Here is a 25420-nt window from a genome sequence, read left to right as displayed (position 1 = left end):
ACCACTAGGCAGAGATCTGGACCCTATAGCTGTGCCAGTGGGGAGTCTTATTGGGGATCTGTAGAGAAAGGGAGAAACCAGCCCCAGACTGACTGATCTCTGTGTGCTCTTAAGGGAAATTGTATTTTACTGTGTGTGTACTTGTTATCCTTCTCAATGTGCACACCCCTCACTGGTGCTAGTGGTGAGGATTAAGGCTCCTTGATTACTGGGTAAGTGCATGGGCATCACACCCCCAACTCCACAAAATGCCTAAACTTACCCACAATTAATCTCCATAGCATTAGAAATAAGATCCCTCAACTGTATGCATGACTAAATCAACATAAACCAGATTTTACCACTGAAACATGGCTAAAAAACATATCAAAGATTCTGAATTTCTACCCCCAAGCCATTCCTGCCTCAGAGCTGAGAGACTCCATGAAAAATGTGGAGATATTGCCTTACTATTCCCAAACACCTTTAAAGTTATTCCATATTCTAAACCAATTCCCACCTTTTCCTCTGCAGAGCTACTTGATACCTTTCTAAAACTTAACTGCAAAAGTCTCTGCATCATAGTCATACACATCCCCCCAGGCAACAATACTCCTATTCTAGAAGACTTGACTGGACAACCAACAACATAAAAAATGAAACTATCATTCTAGGTGATGTTAATATCAACTGGCTAGGCATCTCCAATAATAACCCCTCTACTAATATCAACCTTCACATGTATTCTCAGCTAATCTCTGACATTACCAGACCTGACAACAACAAAAACAAAGGCTCAACTTTGGACTGGATCTTGGTTTCTGATCCAGATAACATTTTTTCCTCTGGCACACTTCCTGACAGTATTAGCGGCCACTCTCCAGCATTCATAATATGCAAGCCCACCTCTACACCAAACATACACCACTATAGATATACCAAAGATCTATCCCACTTCTCCCAAAATACCCTCAATGACATCCTGCAGAAAACCAGCTGGAGCCCACTGAAATTTCTTCCACTTAATGATGCTGTGAAATTCTTTAATTCTACATTTCTCAGGATCCTAAATAGTCTTGCCCCACTCAGACTAAAGAGAATCAAAGCAAAACATGCTTGCTGGCTTGCAAAGTCCATGAAACAAGTTATGTCCTCTTGGGACAAAGCCTTGGAAGCCTGGCAAAAAAAAAATAAAACTCATTCCACCTCATGCAATACAAACAACTTCACAACCAGGCTAAATGCTTAGTTGTCATAAGCAAAAAAAGAATACTTACAAGTTATTCATGACCAGCATAAACACAATCCCAATCAACTCCCTACTCCACCCAGGAACTAATACCCCATTCCCAAACCCAGAAAATACTCCCTCAGAGCTTGCCTCACTCTTTAATAAATACTTGATTGACACCATCGCCAAATATACTACTACCTTCCCACCCATCAACTCTGTTCCACTAGGAACACCATCAGCACATACCCCATCAAATCATCTACCCATCTACTCCCCATTACCCATTCCCACACCCACCATCCAAAAACGTTTCCATAAACTAAAACCATGTACCAACACCCCAGATAACTTACCTGCAGAATATCTACTGCTAACAGCCCCTCCATTGTATATCCTATCAGCATCATCCTTAACTGGTCCACTCATGAATCCTGGATACCAGATATCTGTAAGAAAGCATTTGTTATCCCTCTTCATAAGGGAGGCAGCAACTCAAATTTCCGTCCTATCACCATTCTTTCCCCATCTCTAAAATACTAGAAAAGTGTATCCATACTCAGGTCATATGTCATCTGGTAAAACACCAAATGCATTTCCCAACTCAACATGACTTTAGGCCTGAAGCACTAACACTGCCTTCATTTCATTTTTAGACACAGTAAATAGAGCCTGTGATGCTGGCTCGTTTGTCTCTACACTCTTTCTTGATTTATCAAAGGCATTTGATACCATTTCCCACACCCTACTGCTTACTAAACACGCTAACCTCGGCCTATACCCCCCCACCCTACAATGGTTCACTAACTATCTCAGCAATAGGCAGCAATTTACCATATGGCAGCAGTCTTCCTCCCCTTTCATTACTACTAATACAGGTGTTCCCTAAGGTTCAATTCTGGGTCCCCTCCTATTCATTATACTTGGCAATAGCTTTCATAATACCCTTACACACAGTACTGTCATCCAACATGCAGATGACTCCTCTATCATCTGCTATTCTAAATCTGTCTCTGTATTACAGCATCTTACTCAAGAAACATTTATCTCTACTGAACACTGGATGCCCCAGATCCACATCTCCCTTAACCCCAATAAAACAAAACTTTTATTATTTACCCCCACAAAATCCAGCTCTGTTGACAAGTATCTTTACTGTTTGCTCCCGCAATAACACTATCATTGAAGTTGCCCCTAGTACAAAATTGCTAGGTGTCATCATTGATGACAAATTAACTTTTGACCTTCACATCCACAGCAACATCAAAAAACCCATCGAAAGCTAGGCGTCCTTTATAGGCACAACTATTTCCTTAGCCTCTCTGCTAAAAAGGCCTTGGCCTCATCCTTCCTGCTTTCAGCTCTTCTATACGGTGCTCCTATCCTTACCAACCTACAATTCTCCTTAAAAAATAAGCTACACTCTTGCTTCAACAAAGTCGCTAAATTTGTTACAAATTCAAAATTTTCTACCCACCACTGTTCCCCTCTGCATCAACTACATTGGCTAGAATCCCCCCACCATCTTACTTATCTACAGTTAACTACAGCCCACAAGACAATCTACCAACCTGAAACCTGCCCTTCCCTCTCATCCATTCTGACCATTTATCACCCCAATTGTTACCTCAGGTCTGAAAACAAAATGTTATTGTCTATCGAGATCCCAAACTCTCAGCCAGCCAAATGCTGTATTCTCATGCTGTCTCCAGGTTATGGCATATCTTCCTCCTTCACTCAGGACAATCTGTAATCCTGCTTCCTTTACAAAATCCCTCAAGTTACATCTCTCCTCTCACTGGCTAGTCTCCTGTACCCAAACAAATAACCCCAACACCTTACTTCCCACTCTGAAGCCTCAACCTTTATCAACCTTCTACAAAATTTCCCTCCTTTTCCATACCATTCTGACTCCTAGCGGTCTCCTTTCCCCTCCTTTTCCATACCATTCTGACTCCTAGCGGTCTCCTTTCCCCTCCTTTTCCATACCATTCTGACTCCTAGCGGTCTCCTTTTCCCTCCTTTTCCATACCATTCTGACTCCTAGCGGTCTCCTTTTCCCTCCTTTTCCATACCATTCTGACTCCTAACGGTCTCCTTTCCCCTCCTTTTCCATACCATTCTGACTCCTAGCGGTCTCCTTTCCCCTCCTTTTCCATACCATTCTGACTCCTAGCGGTCTCCTTTTCCCTCCTTTTCCATACCATTCTGACTCCTAGCGGTCTCCTTGACTGTACTGTTCCTCCTACAGCCTGTCACCTCCTTTCTACCCTGAGCTCAGCTAAGAACTCTACAGACATATTTATACTCGTGTTATTCTAGAATACATGGCATCATTACCCGACTGTAAAGCATTATTGCTGTTTCTGCTGTTACTTTCTTTTCACGTGATAGTACTGCTCAAAATACCTCATTCTATGTTGCATGTAATCAAGGATCAAGTATGTAAATAATGAAATGATACTTCTGCTCAAAATACCTCATTCTATGTATCATGTTTCACTCTTGCATGTAATCAAGGATCAAGTATGTAAATAATGAAATGATAGTTCTGCTCAAAATGTCCCATGTATTAATATTTTTTACTTTTGTATGTAATTAATGTGAGCTTTTCTTCCTAAGCCTCCACTGAAAATTGGCTCTTCCTAGGCCCAGTGTACTTTCTCAGTTAACAAACGCAATAAATAAATAAGCCAGTTCCACAGGAGGCTGAAACTTTCATGTACTTTAGTATGCAGGGAAGTAATTCATGTGTTTGAGGCTAGAATTGCAATATCATTTGCATAAGGTGTGCAGTTGGCAGGTCAAGTGGCAAAGTATTTGTAAATGCAGAGAAGAGCATACGTCCACAGTAGGATGCACACCACTACTTTTCAAGGTGCTTACTGTGGAAACAGAAAAAAACATTTTCTGTGAGACATGATTCAGTGCAGAGCCACTGAAGCTATGCTAGGATAAAATGTTGAATAGCTGAAAGTGGTTAATTCAGTCACTCTTTTAGATCAATAATGGTGTGCCTGAAAATGATCTTTTTCTAAAGCTACATGCATTTGATGTTGATTGTGTAAGGGAGTCATTGTATTGTAACTTGGACTAAAGCCATGTTCATTGCTGTGCAAAAAACTATGTTTAGTGATATGTTGAATCATCAAATTATTAAAAAAAAAAAATCCTGCTAGAATGTTTGCAAGAGGTGCCAATATTAATATGTTCATAGGTGTGTACTAGACTAATGGCCCTGGAGCCTTTACAAGCCTAGCCCATAGGATTAAACTGGCATTGTGCCACCTGAGTGTAGTTTCCAGTGCCTCTGTCGAATAGAGCCACTGGAGTGATTCCCCAGGGTGAATTTTCTATTTCCCATCTACTGAAGAGGGCCAGTGAGGTGCTCTGTCTGACATGTATGGGAAGTCTATTCCATAGCATGGGCAGTCTGTGAGTTATGAACCTGTCCCTCCAGCACATTCTGTTGATTGTGGTAATCAGGTTGAGGTCTCTGGAGCATGTGATGCGGAGGGATTGGGATTTCTTTAGATGTAGCATTTCTAACAGAGCTGGGCAAACATGGCTTTGTAAGTCACGCAGACGTCGCCTCTAAGTAGGTGATATGAGACAGAGAATAGTTGGAGTTTTTTTGAGTCTGTCCATATAGGACAAGTGTTTAAGACCTAGGATCCTCTTTGTGATGTACTTTTGTGGCCTCTCAAGTTGTTACAGATGTCTAGTGAGGTACATGTCAAATAGGGCATTGCACTCGATGACTGGCCTAATGAGGGAAGAGTAGAGGGAGTCAATGACCTCTTTCTTCCTGGATGAAAAACCCTTAGTAATGAGATGTGCCACATAGAAGGACTTTCTGATCGCAGTGGCAGTGTGGTGGTCAAAAGAGAGGTTGCTATCAACTTGTGTTCCCAGATCTCTAACACCTTTTCTGTTCAGTGGACTACCATCGATGTGGTAGTTCATGGGAACTGGGTTTTTCCCAAAGGGAATGACGACACATTTGTTGGCATTGAGCTTAAGGCCATGGTTCTGCCACCAGTCGGTCTACGTGAGGCCTTTCTGTAGAATGTCAACATCACTTGGGGAGTTAATGTCTTCCAACTTGCAATCGTCTGTGAACCTTGTCAGCCAGAACCCCTTTGTGTTGGATTGGACTTCTGAAAAGAAGATACCATACATTAGAGGACCCAGGACCGATCCCTGTGGGACTCCACTCATGACTGGTCAGCAGTCTGACTTGGAGTCAGTTACTTTCACACTGTGGATTCTATCTGTGAGCCAGTTTGCAACTCACCTAGTGATATAGGGGTTCATGCCTTGTTTAGTGAGTTTTTCTATGATTCCTGAGTGGGGAATGGTATCAAAGGCCTTGGCCAGATCAAGGGAGGCTGTATGAACCACCTTGCCTTCATCCACAGCTGTGGTGACTTGACTCAAAGAAGTCAACCAAGCTGAGCAGGCATGATCTACCCTTCACAAAACCAAACTGTGTAGGATCCAGAGTTTGGAGATTCCCTATATCCTTGTTTATTAGGTCCATGATGATGCGTTCCATAACTTTACAAACCTAGAGTCCGAAGGAGGTTTAGGGGGTGGGATTTTAGTTTTGGGTATGGTGATGTTGAGTGGTCTAGGAGTTTAAAGATAAGTTAAGGATATAGGTTAGCGGATTAGCAATTATAGGAGAGACTAGCTTCAAAAACCTTGTAGTATGTAAGTATGGACTTTTTCTTTTGCTCTGTTGGTTGTTGTAAGGACTTTAAAGATGAATGACGGACTCTTCTCAGGGTTGATGAGATAGGAGTTGGGCTTTGATGAGGTAGGTAAAAGATGTTGTGGTGCTGAAGTCTTGTGAGTTGTCATGATGACTATTCTAAAAACCATGTAGCGTATAGGAGTCAAATAACAAACGGGTGATTGTTTTGTATTGTACTGACATCTTCTGGCAAAACTCAGCTACAGACCCTCATTCAATACTTGTGGATAAAGGGCTCCCAAATTAATAATCCATAAATTATCTTTTTTGTCATGCTATTATTGTTTTTATCAAATGTATTGCAACAAGAGGAAGCAACCATATAAATACCAGTAAAAATAAAAATATTTCCCTGATGTTGTTTCTTGTTTCACCAGAATACTGCAGTCATAAGACCACCTCAGGTCACTGATGTGCAGTGAAATCCTTTGTTTGAAATGACAGAATGTATCACCCTACATAAAAGGTCATATGGTTTATGATAGTGGGGAATTAATTGCCTGCAACACTGACTGGATTACTTACTGATATGCATTTGTGGAGCCTTTTATGTTGTGGAAACATCCTGTCATTACATACAATTTAATACCAACACACACACAAAAAATTAGTATCACTTACTTGGAGTATTGGAGTTGAATGACCTCTGTTCCAGTTGTTAAGAATAAGTTTCTAGTAGCACAACATTAATATCTCTTTTTACCAATTTCTCATATTTACATTTGAATTTTATTTAAAAGTTAATGCTAGTGATGTCTGGTAATGCTTATTAATTGATGTCAGTCATGTGGTTTCCTATCTTTTTCATTAAATATTGAGTGATTCACTTTGGTTTTATGCACTGAAAAAAAGTTCCATTAAACTGTGAAACCTAGTTTGCTTTGTATCTCGTTTTAGCTGACTAAATTAATAATCCATTATTTCACAACTACATGGTGCTGTCTTTCGTCTGGTACACACACACACACACACACACACACACACACACAAAAGACAGTAGAGGCACTGTGTATTCCTAGGCTAGGTAAATTATCACTAAATACTGGAAGGGTTGCAGGGATAGTGCCCAGTGAAGCTGCAAACACCAAAATAGCTCAAGACCAATTACCCAGAGCTTCAAGTATAGAGTTATTAGCAGGAACTGACCTGAAAAAAAGCCTCAGAGACTAAAATACAGCTAGAGAGCCTTAAGCATTCTTTTAAATGCATTAAAATGGTCTCTAATGTGAGAACGGTTAATCTGACTTGCAACAGAAATGAAAAGGCAATTAAACTTTACTATATAAGCCGGTAGTTCAATGTAACATACAAATATATACCCACTATAAAAGAACCCTTTTAAAGTGACAAGTAATTCAAAGACCTGCAAATAAAAGGAAAGTAAAATAGAAAGTTAAACATATTCAAACAGTTTTACCTCCTGGTAGTTATTTCAATAAAACGTGAAGTCTGGAGACCCAGAAATGCAAATTACTGTGTAGTCCATTTCCCATCCTTTGATGCATGACGCAGCACGGTCCAAAGACAAAGTCTTCTCAATGAGATCCAGATGTTTGATTAGTTCAGAAAGTGAAGAAGAAATGTGACGAGAAAAAAAGGAAATCAACACATTTGCTAAATTAAGACAGTTATTTATCCTTCAGCTTTTTTTTTTTTCGGCTAATTTCCAATTGCTATTCTCTGCAATTCTTTTCAGAGAGATGTTTGACCATTCCATATCCTCTAATTTATCTAAGATTTTATTTGTTTTTACATATGTTACTGCAGAGTCCAAATCTTCAAATATTTTATGCCCACTGTGAGAAACAGTTTCAGTCTGGCTGGAAACAAGAGATGCATCTTTATCTGATTTTTATTTCTTTATTAGAGGTTGAAAAGTTTTTCTTTTGGAAATAACAGCACTAGAATAATCATTGTCAAAACTTACAATATTATGACAATACTTTATTTTTATGGGTGATTTGGCCCAAGCAGTTTTTAAAACTGATTCTTTATCTTTTGAAGACATAAATCTCACTATTACTGATCGAGGTGAATTTTTTTAAAAAGATGTAAAAAGTGATCTATGTGCCCTTTCAATTCCATATGAAAGGGCTTCTGTGAGTTCTAAAGCAGATGGTAACCATGAGGTTAAGAAACTCACCATATTGTTGCCTTCTATGTTCTCCGGCAAGCTAAATATCCTCAGATTATTTCTACGAGATCTGTTTTCTAAATCCTCTAACTTGTTTTGGAGTGCTGTATTTTGTTTTAATAAAAATTCAATAGTTTCTCCCTCGTGTAGTATTCCATCTACATCAGTAAGAGAATGTTCAATGTCTGAGATCTGAGATTTCTGTAGTTGCAGTTCTTTGTGTATTAAATCCATTCATCTTAAGCAACTCTCTTCAAAGACATCTATCTTAGTATCCATCCTGTACAGTTTCAACGACATTTATTGTATATGGTTAGGATAAGATTTATTTTTTAAGAGAAGTGCCCATAGGATTAGTCTTAGAGTGACTCCTCTTCCAGTCTATGACGATGGGATGTTATCCATAGATTTCTGACAGGAAAATTTCAATAAAATTGTATAATTTTTTGAAACAGCCCTTGTAAATGTTCCACGAAATAAAAAAATAAAGAAATAAAATTAGTAGGATTGCTTAAGAATAGTAAATCCTGTCAGAAATAGTGAAAGTGGCAGAGCTAGATAAAACTGCTTTTAGTTACCGCACATCTTGGCCACGCCCCTTCTGTAAACTAGGGACTTTTACATGCAAAACAGGTGCAGTTTTTCAACATTCTGGACAAGAAGCAATGGCATCCTCTATTTCTTTCACTATTGCTGACCAGTAAAATCTGGCTAATATATTTGCCTTAGCTTTATCCATACCCAGGTGACCTCCTAACATGTCACTATAGTCTAGTTTCATTATTAGGGTGCTATAATGCTTTGGCACTAGTAACAAATGGAAACATTCTCCTCCTCCTTTATTTACTCTATATAACCAGTAATTTTGAATTAAAAATAAGCACAATAAGTAATGGAAACATCTTGTTCATTATGTTCTGCTACAACATTAATGTCCACTCTTGCAGTTCTTAAAATATCACCCTCACACTGTACCTTTTTAAGTAAGTTCACTAATTTTAACACTAAGGTTACTATCTTCAGCTATACTATACTAACAGCCCATTTACAAGGGCTGTTTCAACACTGACTTCTATTCCACTATTTAAAACCAATCTAAAACTCTACCTAAACAACCACTGGCTATGTTCTTGTAATAACCCTGGGTAACCTTTCTCTCTCACTTTGCTTCCCTCCTTTACTCTCACCTGGCCTATTTCTCATCTTCGTCATTTCTCTAGCTTACTTCACTTTCCCTCTTAATAATGCTTATGTCTATCCTTCTTTATTTATTCATATTTCTAGACTTTGATACTTATGCCTTTGATAAACATACCTTAACCTAGCAATTTATCTAACCTAGATTCCTGCTAAGCCTCACATTGAACTCAAATTCTTAGATAGCCTGTAAGAAACCTAAGATAATGTTTTTTTATTGTATAACTTTGTATATTTTTAACTTGCTAAGAAGTAGTTAGTGGAGCTTTTATCCTCGGGCCTCCACTGAAAATGGACATGTATCCAGTTGGACTAGCCCGGTTAACAAATGTAAAATAAATAATAAAAAATAAACTTGCCTTAAGGTGGAAATTACAGTTTTTAATCCAAATCCAAAACACTGACACTGCAGTTACTTTCATATCTTACCCTGCAAAGGGTAGTTCTGAACAAAAATTGCCATCTACCTTTTTTCTCTTTTATCAACACAGATCTCAAGTGTTCAGCTTTCTTTCAGGTTGCTTTCCCTCTACTCAAATGTGAGTGGATACCATCTTCTCACATTCTTTTCCTTCTGTTTGTTTCTTGAAAACTACACAGGGTATACCAGAACAAAATTTTCAGTTTGGCTTCTTCCTTTGCTTATGCAAGCCTATTGTGTACAGTCTACAGTGGGATTCTCTGGTTTGCACTAGTAAAAGTTGTTTCAGGACTCTGCATTTTCTTATGCATGTCACATCTAGGATTTGATACCATTTCTTTCCACTGAAGGTCTTCTTTCAAGCCTCCCGCATTTTCAGTCTGTAATTTGGCACTGGTGTTCCTTTTAAAACTCTGTACAGATTTCCAGCTTACATTTTCTGTATCCGTTTTGGTACTTGCACTCCTCGCAAGGCTTTATGCTGACTTCTGTCTTATAGTGCTTCTTACTTCAGAGCTCCTTACTGATTTACATTTAACTTCTATATACCCTCCATGGAAGGGTGGCCTAATGGTTAAGGTGTTTGCCTTACAAACTCAAGGTGTGGGGTTTGAGTCTTACAAGGGATTAATGGCTAGGCTTAAAATGACTCACAAGGGCAGTTCGCCAAGTACTAACCTATAAACCTAAATCACTTAAGTGAATAATAGACATATTTTATAATGTTAAGCTTCTGTTTATAATAACGCATGCTGATAACAGACAAGCTCCTTTTAACTGTCTAAGCATAAGCAAATTGTAGCCTCTATGCCAACTCCCTTTTCCTGGTTAGGATTCTGGATGTCTATGAGTGCCTTTACTTTAACCCTATGCCTGTACTGAATGGGTTCATCAAGCCATTGTTCTACCGCTTTGTTTTAAATTATATGAACCTGCCACATCATGTCTATGGATTTCTCCTCCTCCTATATTTTTCTGTAGTCCTTTAAATGAGGTATATCTTTTACTAATATTACACTGAGTCAACTTAGGGGTTGCAACTAAATGATGCAAGTTTTCACAAAAATGTTTGAATTTCTACATGTTGTTGTTGTATCTTTCAGCTTTTCCCGTTTAGGGGTCGCCACAGCTGAACTCCGGTCTGCTAATGATTGGCAGTAGATTTTTATGTACCGAGTTGCCAGCCCTGATGCACAACCTTCAACGAAGGTATGCCCATTCACGCATGTCTCCACACAGAAGATGCTTTAGCTGAGAATCGAACAGGACAACATCTTACTGTGAGGTGACAACGCTACTGCAGCACCACCACCGCAGCATTATTTCTGCCACCATGAAAGCATATAACTTCTAATATTTGGTCATTGCTGAACTTACACACCATAGCTCCCTAAACAAGAAAAATCATATGGCTAGTATCTAGCAGAGGTTGAACCTCCCTTCCTTCTAAAAATGAAATACGTTTCACCAGCTACATTAAAACACAAACTCAAGTCGGACTGTTTTGCTACACTACCTAGGAACAATGTCATGTAATGCTTCCGTTTAATTTTCACAACAGTACATTTCTCACTACAGTGTCAGGTTTATAAACATACAGACCAGCTGTAAACATTATATCATTACCTAATAAACATTCTATTAAAGTTAAGGTTCATTTTCATATTACTAGACAAATTTCTTTTAAATCTGTCTACTGCTAAAACTTCAATGTTTTTCACTGAACTGTTTCAGCATGGTTCATGCAGAACTTTAAAGTATTTTTGCATCATGTACATCTGGGATTACTAGTTTATCAACATCAAAACTCCAGTTATAAAATGTTATTACCTGCATTTCAGGGGATATACCAATCCTGACCACAAACTGTTTTGCTAAATTTGCCATAGTCCATATATGTTTTCAATGTTTCTATGGTCAGTTGAGAAGACAGAAATTTCTGCCCAGTCTGTTCAGTCCCAGTTTTCTATGGTGGCTTGCACCCAAATGCCACCAGGTAGGACTTAGTTTCTTCATAATAGGTACAGTCTTGGGGCTGGCCACTATATTTACCAACATAATTAGCTCCTCTGACTCCTCAAATCTTTATATTAATTCCTCCATTGATCTCCAGGAAACTACACCTGGTGAATTTCTTGGCACATAAGACAGTTATAATCAATGACCCAGTCATACTATATGTAAGCACATATCCATCCGTAAACTATAGCTTGCAAGAATATATCCCAATTAGTTGTGGTTAATGCAGTCTTGCCCTGGCTGATATACTTTGTTCATGAGGGTTTATATCATGATCAGGTATTGCCAGTTATGAGTAAATGTGCTTTGCCAGCAACTAAATGTGATAAATTGCTACTACCTGTTTAGGCAATGCTATTGCATGATACAACCGCCTTACTCTTCAGTCTGTTCTTTCTGGTGAGAGTCTGTAGGGACAGTCATGTAGTTTACTGTACGGTTTACCTTTATTTCATTGAAAGCCATATGCGCAATGTGCAAAACGTCGTAAGTACGGCTGCAAAAAAATACAATGCCGATTCACCATGTGTTTGAATGGCAAATAAGCAAATGCTTTTTTTCCATTCAAACACATGGATCAAATGTCGGAAATGGTTTTCCAGCAAACCATTTTTGACATTTGATCCTTCGATGTCGTCCGTATTTCGGCATTACGGGTCGCGGAAATGACCGGATAGACGCAATTCACTCACTCAAAAGGAAACCTTACTGTACTTGTATATGCCCATATAAACAGTCAAGCTTGTACAGCGCATCAATGAAGTGTGGTAGTTTTTTGTTTGAATGCAAAAATATTCATAACCCTGAGGAGATATGACAAGTCCTGCTAGAAGCAAATGCAACAACAATCAAATGTGTATGTTTAAATAGCCTTTAAACTGATAGCAAGATGGACAAAAGAAAAAAGGCAGGACTTCGTTTTATATTGTTTTGAAGTTGCTGTGAAATATAGCCCATATCAAATTACTTTTTAATTATGTAACTTGCCTGTTGGAATTGCTGACCATTTTAGTTGTCCAGTCAGTGTTTGAAGCTTTAAATATAAAAAAAAAGATTTTTATCTGTATATAATTTATTGATGCAAACGTGTTATATAAGTTGAAACTACCTGAAGCAGAATCGTGCCTAGAGATTTCCTTTGCTCAAGCTTTTTCTTTTTTCCTTCTGCAGCATTTCCTCCTGTGAAACAAGTGCAAACAGATATCTGTGAAAAGCAAGGCTGTTTTATGACCTTGAAGCATCATTTGTATTTCAGACGTAGTATATATTTGCAGGATACTAAAACTTTTGAGTCTGAAATGAAAACTAAACAGTAGCAATTTAATGAGCATTCGATAAATTGTGGCCGAAAAATTATTAGAAATCTGTACTAACTAAATGATATGCAGACTTATAATTTTGGTGTGTAGGATCCCTATCAGATTATTGAAATTTCAAAACTTTGGGGAACGGGCTTTTATCAATGGAATTTAGACATTAAACAGTACTATCAGTGTTTGCTAAACCAAAGCTCAATGACAGTGTGTTGTTTCTGTATTTTCACAGATGTTAAATTCAGTGGGAATACGTTTACTGCTGTTCTGATTCAAGATCATGAAGATGAACATTTACCTTTTCAATCTGACGATGTAAAAGGTATTTTATTTGTCAGAAGCTTACAGCCATATATGTAAGTTATATTAATTACATGAATAAAATGATTATAGAACAGATGGTCAGAAGTGCATATTTCAGGTCATAAAATTTCACTTTAATTATAAAGTCTAACACTATAATTAAAGACAGTAAAGCTGCAAACAGTTAACCAACACTGGAGGGAGGCATATGCTTTTATTTATTAGCGAGAATTATCATAACTGTTTTAAACCTGCTTCCTTAGGAGAGTCTATAGACAATGGTACAGCAGGTGCAATTAAAAGTGCACTTTTCTATTACTTATCAAGTAGTTAAATAATGTGTGTGTACAACATACACTTTCCAAGGCTGTTACATGCTTAAATGCCAGCAAAATGACTAATAGTAGAAAATACATTTTCAAGTTAATGTTATAGTTAAAGTTAGCACAGGAAGTTTAATCCTTAATTTATTGCAAAATGTGGCTACACAAAAAGCAGAGAAGAGAAAGCAGTCACACAAAGACCTAAGGAATGATGCATCTTGCTTTAAGTATAATGATTAGTAATATGTATGTTTTCTTCTTTGATAGTAAAGCAGGTTGTCTGATGAATGCCACTACATGAAGAGCACAGAACAGACTTTTATTATATGATTATGATTCTGGACACTGAGGGATGTTTTATTTGTGGTTTTATAAAAGAAGTACATGTTTGATGATGTTTAACAGTTTTTAAGCATATCACAATGACAGAAATGCAGTAGCTAATTGGCTTAGAAATAAGACAAGACATGACTTTATTGGGAAAGAGAAATATTTGTGTACCGAATATGGCTGATGTAATAAAATAATGTATTTCTTACACATCTTGAACATGTCTAACAAATTTCCAGTTAAAGCATTACTGAGAGAATGTGCAGCCTTTTGTCGTAAGCACAAATGCTCACATCGTACACTACTGCAAAACTCAAATGTCAGGATTTCATATGTCAAATTCAGATTTTTTTAAAGAGGATTTATCTTAAATGAAAAAAAGTAGTCACCTAGCAGTATTTTCTAGTTATCTTTTTCCAAGAAACATTATTTTATTTTCCCTCTGCCAACACACAGGTATAGGACACAGCTTATTTTCTCTTGCCAGTACAAAAGTAGTCAAACTTCTAGGATAGTTGAATTTAGATTTGTTATATTTATTAATTTCAAATGTGTAATGTTAAATGTGGAGGCATCTCCTTTCTATTACCAAGTACCTTTACAGTAATTCCCTATTCCAAACCAATTCCCCTCTTTCTCTGCAGAGCTGCTTGTCACCTTCCTAAAACTAAACAACTGCAAAAACATGTGCGTCATAGTCATATACATTCCTCCAGGCAACAATACTCCTATTCTAGAAGAAATTCTTGCCTGGACAACTATCAAAATAAAAAAATGAAACTATTATTCTAGGCGACGTCAATATCAATTGGTTAGATATCTCCAGTAATAACTCCTCCACTAATATCAACCTTCACATCTATGCTCAGCTAATCTCTGACATCACCAGACCAGACAACAAAACCGACAAAGGCTCAATCTTGGATTGGATCTTGGTTACTGATCCTGACAAAATTACCTACTCCGGCACACTCCCTGACAGTATTAGCGACCACTCTCCAGCATTTATAATATGTAAGCCCACCTCATTACCAAACATTCACCAGTATCAACATACCAGAGATCTATCCCTTCTCCCCAAATACCTTCAATGACATCCTGCAGAACACTAACTGGAGTCCTCCGAAATCTCTTCCACTCAGTGAAGCTGTGGAATTCTTCATTTCTATATTTCTCAGGATCCTAAATGGTCTTGCCCCACTCAGACTAAAAAAATAATTAAAGCAAACATGCTAACTGGCTTACAAAGTCCACAAAGCAAGTTATGTCTTCTAGGGACAAAGCCTGGCAAAAAAATAAAACACCTTCCAACCTATGGAGTACAAACAACTTCGCAATCAGGCCAAACACTTAGTTGTCAAAAATAAAAAAAAGAATATTTACAAGCTATCAAAGACCAGCATAGACAAAACCCCAAGAAATTCTGGAAAGCAATTAACTCCCTACTCCACCCAGGAACTAACAATACTCCATGCCCAAACCCAGAAAAAACTCCCTCAAAGCTAGCCTCACTCTTTAACTCTTACCTCATTGAAACCATTGCCAAACTTACCACTACCTTCCTACTCATCAACCCAGACCCACAAGTAACACCATCAGAACTTACCCCTTCAAATCCCCTACCTATTTTCTCACTATCACCTATTCCTACGTCCACCATCCAAAAACATCTTCATAAACTAAAACCATGCACTAATGCACCAGATAACTTACCTGCGGAATACTTACAACTTGCAGCCTCCTCCACTGCCTACCCCATCAGCATTCTCAATATGTCCATTCAGGAATCATGCATACCTGATACCTGGAAAAAAGCATTTGTCCTCCCTCTTCACAAAGGTGGCTGCAACCCCGACATCTCAAACTTCTGTTCTATCACCATTCTTTCTCCCATCTCTAAAATACTAGAGAAGTACATTCACACCCAGCTCCTAAGTCACCTGGTAAAACACCAACTCATTTTCCCCATTCAATGTGGCTTTAGGCCCGGACATAGCACCAATATGCCCTCATTTCCTTCTTAGACACAAAAAGTAGAGCTTGAGATGCTGGGTCCTTTGTCTCTGCCCTGTTTCTTGTTATGTCAAAGGCATTTGACACTTTTTCCCACTCCCAGCTGCTCACTAAACTCTCTGACCTGGGTCTATCTCCCTCTATCCTACAATGTTTTACTATCTCAGCAATAGGCAGCAGTCTACTATATGGCAGCACTCTGCCTCCCCTTTCATCAATACAAATACAGGGGATCCCCAATGTTCAATTTTGGGTCCACTGCTATTCAGTATATTTGTCAATAACTTTCATACCACTCTGACCCACTGCACTGTCATCCAATATGCTGATGACTCAACTATCATCTGCTCTTCAAAATCTGCCAGTGCATTACAGCATCTCACCCAAGAAGCTTTTACCTCCACCGAAACCTGGATGTCTCAAAACCATCTCGCACTCAACCCCAATAAAACAAAACTCTTAATTTTCACTCCTACAAAATCTACCCACTTTTGACAAGTCACTACTTACTAATCACTCCCAAAACAACACTATCATCAAAGCTGTCCCTAGTACCAAACTGCTAGGACTCATCATTGATGACAAATTAACTTTTGACCTTCACATCCATAATAACATATAAAAAAAAACATCAGAAGCTTGGTGCCCTTTGTAGGTACAACTACTTTCTTAGCCTCTCTGCTAAAAAGACCCTGGCATCATCCTTCCTGCTTCCAAGTCTGCTATACGGTGCCCCCATCCTCACCAATCTACAATTCTCCTTAAAAACTAAACTTGACTCTTGCTACAACAGTATCGCAAAATTTGTTACAAATGCTAAATTTTCTGCTCACCAGTGCACCTCTCTGCATCATCTAAACTGGCTAGAACTCCCTCACCATCTCACTTATCTACAACTAACTACACCCCATAAGATAATCTATCGACCTGAAACCTGCCCTTCTTTCTCCTCCATACTGACTATGTACCATCCTAATCACCACCTCAGGTCTGCAAACAAAATGCTAATGACTGTCGAGAAACCCAAGCTCTCATCCGGTCAGATGTATTCTCACACTGTCTCCAAGTTATGGAATAATCTCCCTTCTTCACTCAGGACTATCAGCAACCCTGGCTCCTTTATAAAATCCCTCAAATTACATATCTCCTCCCACTGGCTATGCATCTGTACCCCAACACATAACCCCAACTCCTGACTTCTCTCTCTGGAGTCTCAGCTTTAACTATTCAATTACAAACATCTCCTCTCCTCCTCTCTACCACACTGACCTCTTGCTGTATTACTAACTTGACTCGTTCTTCATATAGCCATACTGCTACCTCCCTTTCCACACGCAGTCAGACTCACTCTGCTAGAAAATTTACAGATATAGTTCATGTGTTATTTAAATACTTGTCATCTTTTACTGCCACATTTATACCTGCTTGTAAACATTATCACTATTTTTGCTTTTTGTTTTCTTTAAATGTGAATGTACCGCTCAAATCCATCTGTTCTATGTGTTATTATTTTTACTTTTGTATGTAATTAATGCAGAGCTTTTCTCCCCGGGCCTCCACTGAAAATGGGCTCTTTATAGGCTCAGTAGACTTTCCTGGTTAACAAATGCAATAAATAAATAAAAATAAATAAATCTTCCATAATATTACCTATCTCATCATAGCTTAGGAAACATAGTAAGATTAGTACTGGATTTTTATCCTGCTATGTGAAAGACAATGTCAAAGTATCCAGAAGATTTTGTTAATGAAATGACTAGCTAACTAATTAACAAATTGCAATAATAGATAAGTCATTTAATGGTACGGAAGAAGCAGAGCGTTAAATAAGTTGCACCTTGTTTCAAATATTCAAGGCGACCAGAAGGGTAACTTTGGGAATTTTATTACTTGGAAGAAATGTTAAACTATCCATATTAAAACTATAAAACTCACCTTCAAAAGCCATTGTAGAGGGTAGACCTCACCTTCAAAAGCCATTGTAGAGGGTAGAACTCGCATTCAAAAACCATTTTTGAGGGCTACTATACAGATATTTATAAACAGGACATTGGAAACCCACACCAAAGTGTTTTCTGCAGTTTCCACACTTTTCATCAGTTTACACACAAAATCAAGAGAACTTCCTCAGAGCATATCACTTATTGATCAGGAAACACAGTAAGAATAACAAGAAAACATGTCTAACAAATATTATTGTGAATTATCGATTTGACTGATTCTCTTCCTATTATTGCCAAACAATCATATTATTTTTATTGATACTGAGAACTAAATAGCAGGCATGAGAAGAGGTGAAGATGCCTTGATTCATTCTGATGAAGCAGTGTCCATAAAGTTTTACTCTGTGAGGCTGGAGCATTCCCGTTTATGAACTCTCGATCTTAACATAATTATAATTTAAATGTATGACAGCTTTAGATGGTTTTGCTGTTTAAAACACTGAATATGTTCAAAGGAGCAGGAACGTATTTATTCATGTTTAATTTGTCCTAGCCTACTCAAAAAGAGAAAAACAATTATTATTTATATGCATACAGTATTGCTCTCATAAATAAAAATAAGTGCAAATAATTAAAACAACGTTATCATGTACTATGTTCATTTTCTAAAATGTTTGGAAATATATTGTTACTGCTAAATCTGCTGCCTGTTTTATATATTCTTTCAGCAAAACAGGCAAATATATGTATTTGGCTACAATTTGTTCAAGACATATAATTAGAGAACTTCCATTATGGTTAGTGGAGTTCCAGCTTGAAAAGAAATCAGGTCACTGAGCAAAACTAGTCTGGAATTTAGCTCATTGCAAAACTTAAATGTGTACATTCTTTGAATGGGAAGCATCTTCCTGGTACCATCCCCCAAGTAAGGGACAACTTGCACACACCCCTGAAGGAACATATACCAACTCAAGGCTTAAATAAAGAAAGAAGGGAGAAATAACCCAATGAAACTGCATCAACATCTTGTTGGAAAGTCTCCTATTGCATCGCAAACCTCCTCACACAGAAAAGTCAGAAGGCATCAGTGTGCTCATTTGCACCCTTGAATAGGCACTTGTTATGGTCACATTAACTTTAGCGAAAATACCAAAACTCTGCAAATCCCAACAAACGACATTTTATCCATCTTTCTAATAGCAGAGATCATTACTGTATAGTTTATCACATTAAATACATCTTGACTAACTATACACAGTATTTACATATTCCAATAAACAGGCCATTGGAAAACTATGCTCAAGTTTTTTTTCCAGCAGTTTCCACAGTTCACATAGTGGTTAAAGTCTTCACTTCTCATACCCAAGGTACAAGGTTCGATCCTGACCTCCAGCCAACATAAATTTGTGTTGATAATAGGTGACCTGAATGCACATATTGGGATAGACAAACAGAACAGGATAGGAGGACTGCCTGAATCCACATGGGTGGGGCAACAGGAATAAAGAAGGGGAGACCAAGCTTGACTTCTGTCTGCCAAATGGCTTGATTGCAGTCCACAAATAGTTCAGCAGGAGAGACCATCACAAAAACCCACAAAATAGCGGCCAACGTGCAACTCAAGCAGACTTCCTCATACTAAGGTGAGGTGGGAGGTAGAATCAGTGATTGCAGAGTCATCTCCAGTTAAACGGTTGGCCCACAGCATAGACCACTTTCTGCCTGAATCAGCTGCAAACTGTGGTCACAGTAGCCTCTAAGGTCAACAAACATCAGGCTGAAGACCTAGAAGTTGACTGGAGTGAAAGTGCAAGATTTCAAGGAAGTATTTATGGGGTCTAGCACCTAAGGAAGAAGAGGAAAGAAATATAGTGGGAGAAGAAAGGCAAAGTCTCAAAACAGCATGTGTGATGACTATAGAAAAGACATACAGCTGAAACAGATATGGAAATAAGATACATTAGGAAGGCTGGTAGAGGAATGCAGAATTCCAGGAAGTTATCAAAAGAAAAGAAAAAAAGAGTACAGGGAAAAGTGGGAGATAGAAAGAATGCATCAGGCTAAGTAGGAATACTGCTTGGATAGTGAAGAGGCTACTAGAGCAGTTAGTTGCAATACAAACAGTATGGCAGAGTTAATCTCCCCGGTAATAGAAAGTGACTTTCCAGTTGGCACATGTACACTTTATCAGATTGCAAGGGAAAGACAGAAAAGGTAAAGGATAAAGTAGTCGGACACCCTTCATAAAAGAGATGCTAGCAACAACCTGTTCAGTAGTTCACATGGGAGCAAAGGCAAATGGAAAGTATAGTTTCAACAGCTTCTGAATGGAAAAAAATGCACAGAATCTGTACTGCCACAGGCACAGCCTTTGATGAAAGGGAAATAAGAATGTACTGTAGAAGAAGAAAGAACACCACTAAGGAAAGTGAAATCAGGCAAAGCGGCAGGCTCACAGGTGGTCTCAGCAGATATGATCAAGATGTTATGTAAGATAGGGGATAATCACACCAGATGGCATTCATAGCAGTATGGAGGGAAAATACATCCCAGATAACTGGAGAATAAGCAACCTAGTGTCAGTGTACAAGAACAAAGAAGAGATTCACAGCTGTTCGAATAAAGTTGTCACACTGCATGAAAGTGTTGCAGTATGCGACTGATAAATATGCAGAGTAGTAGAAAGTAAGATGGGAGATTAGCAGTTTAGATTCATAAAAGGACGCAGACAATGGTTCTGATGTTTCTGGTGAAGCAGAGAGTCAAAATATATAGCAGTATGGAAAGCGTCCTAGTGGGCATTCCTAGACTTGGAAAAAACATATAACAAGGTAGCAAGATAGCGGATTTGGGCAGTCCTGCAGTGGTTTGAATTTCCAGAAACACTGGTAGAATTAATGCAAGCATTGTAGATGGATGCAATGACACAATTATGAACAGTGTTTGCACTCATAGAAGAGTGCCCATTGGGAGTAAGTGCACATTAAAGCTCAGCCCTGAGCTCACTGCTAGCCATACTGGTGATGGACTACATCAGGAAACAGGTCAGAGAGGACTAATCAACAAAACTGATATATGCCGATGATGTGGCAGTAAATGCAGACCCTGAGCAAGAACATCAGGGAATGCAAGGCTAATGGAATGCAAAGCTGAAGGTATGCAGAAGAAACTGAATACAGACAAGACAGTTGTCTTGTCAACAAATGTGGGGGGGTGGATCAGAAGAAGCTGACATTTGAGATACAAGGGAAATAGTGGAAGAAGTCAATAGCTTCAACTATTTGGAAGGGGAGGTTGAGGAGAAGGAGAGTCTAAATGATGAGGTCATGGCTAGAATCAAAGGAGCTGCAGCCAACTGGAACAGTATGACAGGGACAGTGTGTGATAGAAGAATCCCAAAGAAGCTGACAAGTAAGATGTACAAAATGGTGTATCATCAGTACTACAGCATTGGCAGTGTTCTGAGCAATGAAGGCAGATCAGTTAAGGAAGACAGATGTGAAAGAGATGAGGTGCATGAGATGTGTGATAGGATACACACTGTGTTACAGATGATGAAATTAAGACATCAGAGCAGAAGCCAAAATAGCTCCAATTGCAGAGAAGGTTAGAGAGAACAGAATACTGTGATTCAAGCACATGTGAATGAAAGCAAAAGAGGATGTGATGAAGATGATTTTGGATAAACAGGAAGATGGCAAGGGGAAACACAGGCATCCAGCAAATAGGTGGATGGACAGAGTGAGAGAAGACCTGCAGTAATCATGAATGAGTTTTGAAGAAGGTAGGAGAGTAGCAATGAATCAAGACAAATGAAGACAGTTGATAAGACATGCCAATCCCATCTAGAAAACTACAAAAAGGTGGTTGATGATGGTGGTGAACTGGGGTATGATTTCTTGATGCACACCACTGCAAGGAAGTTAACATACGAGGGGCAACTAGCCTTAAAGGCATAGAGCAAGTGCTCACTGCAGCTTTTGGAATCAGCCAATGCCTGCTGCACTGAAATGAGCATTACACTGTAGAGCTGCAGCTTACTTTCACTGGATCACCATGATTTCTTGCAACTCACACTGACCTCATTGCCTTCCATTACAATCTTAGCAACAATAACTGAAACTCATCAACAATTATTTTTTGCTAGCACGCGCACACACAAACACTCACAGTCACTTATTAAAATTAACCTGAAAGGGTAAATGGTAAGTCTGTACTATCAGCACAGCTCAAGATTTATGTTAATGCTGCAACATATTTAGCTCTGGATATAAGTGGATAGCAAAAAAGTTAATAGTGCCAGTTCAGAACACAAATCCTTAAACTAACAAATACATACGTACATAAATCACTGGCAATAAACATTTAACATTTTATTAAAACCTTTATGTGAACAGAGCATTTTATTTGAAAGTAAATAAGCAAGCAGGAATAATCTTGCATATGACAATTAGACTAGATGGCACACAGCAAACTCTGCCTATCAGCTAGCCTAGACTTTAAATACTTTTAGTTAAAGATGTGCTGTGCTGGATCATTCATTAGCTTTTATAATTAGACTAAGAGCTGCAAAGTTATTATAAGGTGTGGTCTCTCTGTCTTTCTCGCTCTCTCCATGCTACTGCATGAAACTACACTAACTCTGTCAGCTAACAATCTGTCTCTCTACTTACATGAACCTCAGGTAGAATTTCCTGTTGGCTCCAGTTTTGAATTTTGGAAGATGCTTTCTTGTATCCACAGTTGCATATCAGTGAAAGTGAGTCCCAAATAAGTTAATATCCATTACATTTAACCTAGTGTAGTGCCTTTAAAAAGAAGTACATCTCAGGACATCATGCATAACAGGGTTAGTTTCACCCACAGTTTAAAATGTATATTTTATATACAAATTCATGTACTACTTAAAATATTACATATTTGCTAAAAAGGCAGGTACAATGCAACTTATTTTACTTTTCATCTTTTAAAGTGTTGCTCATATTTTCTTAATTCAATACAGTTCTTCCAAAGCTTTGTTGACTTCCACATTTCCCTTTTGAAAGGAGAGTTGCATTCTCCCAAGCTTAATGCAGCTTTTTGCATTTCTTTCTTCGTCATAGACTAAAATGAGTTTTGTTTAGAAACCTTCACTAAATGGCATTTGTGGCTAAGGACGTGTGTCCCAGATATCACACTACCCAGTTCCTTCCCTAGAAAGGCAATCTTTGTTTGCATTATTGGCATCACTTCTATATTGAATGGTCAAGATACAGGACTGCGTCACAAACTCCATCTAAGAAACTTGCTATTATTTGTACTGACTCTGAGTAACCACTTTAAGAGATATGATTTGTCCGTAGTATGAATTTTCTACTGTATAAACACAGCGTGGAGTTTTTGAAGAGCTGACCCCCATTCCCAAAGTCCACCTTTTCCACAGCTGCATATAATTGTTCCCTTGCCTGAAGTTTCTGACCAAGGTAAACTAATAGATGTTCTTCTCCCTTTGAGAAAATCTGGCTGATTATAACCTCCAGTTTGTGAGTTAGTGTATATAACTACATGAGAAACATCTGACTTTTATCAGGGCTACCAATTGCAAAGGGGCCAGTCAAGCCCTCTGTGAGTTTTCTAAATGTCTGCTGACAAGGCAGAATCCAGCTAGTTTTATTTAGTCTGCTTTTATGTGCAATGTTTATGTCCTGTTTTTGCTAAATATTTTAGATATGCTTGGATGGCTTATAATTTGACAAGCTCTGGATGAATTTTGCTATGCTCCACCCAATGACCAATGACCAATGTAATTTACTTCCATGTTTGGTCTGTCTTAATTATTTATTTATTTACATTTGTTGACCGGGAGTGTCCGACTGGACGTAGGTCCATTTTCAGTGGAGGCCTGGGGAGAAAAGCTCCACAGTTTAAATAAACAGACAGTAGTTACATTGGATTACATAGGTATTAACAATTTAACATAGCAATTGCTTACAACATATTTACAGATGAAGAACATAGTACATCAGTAGACAACTAGAATCTTTATCTGTGAATACATAACAGACATTAACAAATGTTACAATAAGAAGTTCCTGCTGTACAATAAGTACTAGGCTTATTATGAGCATCTGAGCCTGCTAAAATCAAGGTCATTAGTGGAGTGGAAAGAAAGGTAGTGGTTGGATGGGCTGGGTGATATTAGAGTGGGAGTTGCAAGGGCATAGCCAGCATGTTTTTAGGTGCACTTTTAGTAAAGTTTTGAAGTGGGTGCATGATGGTATGGAGGTAATTGTGGGTGGAAGGGAGTTCCATAATTTGGCTATGGTGCAAGAGAATAGTGCTTCACCAGCACAGTTATTGGGTTTAGTGATCTGCAAGTGATTTTTGTTGCTGGATCTTAGTGGTCTGGTGGTGCGATAGGGTTGGAGTAAATTCTGGAGGGATGGGACATTTAGAGGATGGTTTACTAGTTTGTGGGCGAGTGAGAGTTGATACCACTGAAGGAGGTGAGGGAGTTCAAGCCAGTGAACAGCAAGTGAGAGACAGTGGTGACTAAGGTAGGATGCCCCTGTGGCGAATTTAGCGATTTTGTTGTAGCAGGTCTCTAGCTTGTTTAGATCGCATTGCCTTAGGTTGGTATATATTGGAAAGGCATAAAGTAGGGTGGAGATAAGGTGGGAATTTGCTATTGAAATCTTTGCTGCTTTGGTGAGAAGTTGCTTATTTCTGTATAACACTCCTATTTTTTGTGGTCTTTTTTTATGGTCATAGATATGTGAATGTCAAATTTTAGTTTATTGTCTATTTCCACTCCAACAATTTGGTGTGTTCAGTTGGGTATATAGTGGTGTTGTCTTTTGCTGTGATGTTAAAGTGAGAGTTGCTTTGAGTATCTTTGGTGGGTTGGAAGATGAGTAGTTTAGTTTTGTTTGGGTTGAGTATTAATTGGGCATCGGATTACCAAGTTTCAACAGAGGAAAATGCTTCCTGTGTGACTTTTTGCAGTTTGGGTAGGGACTGGGCTGAGCAGATGATGGTTGAGTCATCTGCGTATTGTATGAGTGTGCCATGTTTGGTGGCAGAGGCTAGATTATTGGTGTAAACAGAGAAGAGTAGGGGTCCAAGGATGGATCCTTGGGGAACCCCTATGGAGACAGGTAGTTGGGGAGATATGTCATTCTGCCATACAACGGGTTGTTGGTGGTCAGACAGGTAACTCTGAAACCAGTTGGTGACTGATTGAGAGAAGGATAGATTATTGAGGACAGAGATAAGTTGTTTGTGTGGGACCATGTCAAATGCTTTAGATAGGTCTAGGAAAGTACCAGAGGAGAGATAGCCATTGTTTTTATGCTGAATGATAGTGTTAGTAAAGGAGAGTAAGGCAGTGGTGGTGCTATGGTTTGGTCAGAAACCATGCTGAGTACTGGAAAGGAGGTTGTTAGCAAGGAAGTAGTCTGGGACCTGAGAGTGTAT

The 25420-nt window shown here is 38.5% G+C and overlaps 1 protein-coding gene across 3 annotated transcripts in view; it reads left to right on the top strand.

Annotated features, from left to right (window-relative positions):
- The window catches only part of LOC122790096 (wiskott-Aldrich syndrome protein family member 3-like), a 995086-nt gene that overhangs the window by 150163 nt on the left and 819503 nt on the right, over nt 1-25420 (top strand). Inside the window, exon 2 of one of the 3 annotated variants that reach the window (XM_044057666.1) lies at nt 13286-13375. The exons of the other annotated variants lie outside the window; for them this stretch is intronic. The gene's annotated coding sequence lies outside the window, so the exon portion shown is untranslated. The remainder of the gene's footprint in view (nt 1-13285; nt 13376-25420) is intronic. 3 annotated transcript variants of the gene reach the window in all.

The sequence above is a fragment of the Protopterus annectens genome, chromosome 15.part0 (assembly GCF_019279795.1).
Source record: "Protopterus annectens isolate FY-2018-M chromosome 15.part0, PAN1.0, whole genome shotgun sequence".
Classification (NCBI taxonomy): domain Eukaryota; kingdom Metazoa; phylum Chordata; order Ceratodontiformes; family Protopteridae; genus Protopterus; species Protopterus annectens.
The sequence above is the reverse complement of the archived record's forward strand: the minus strand, read 5'-3'. Positions and strand labels throughout refer to the sequence as shown.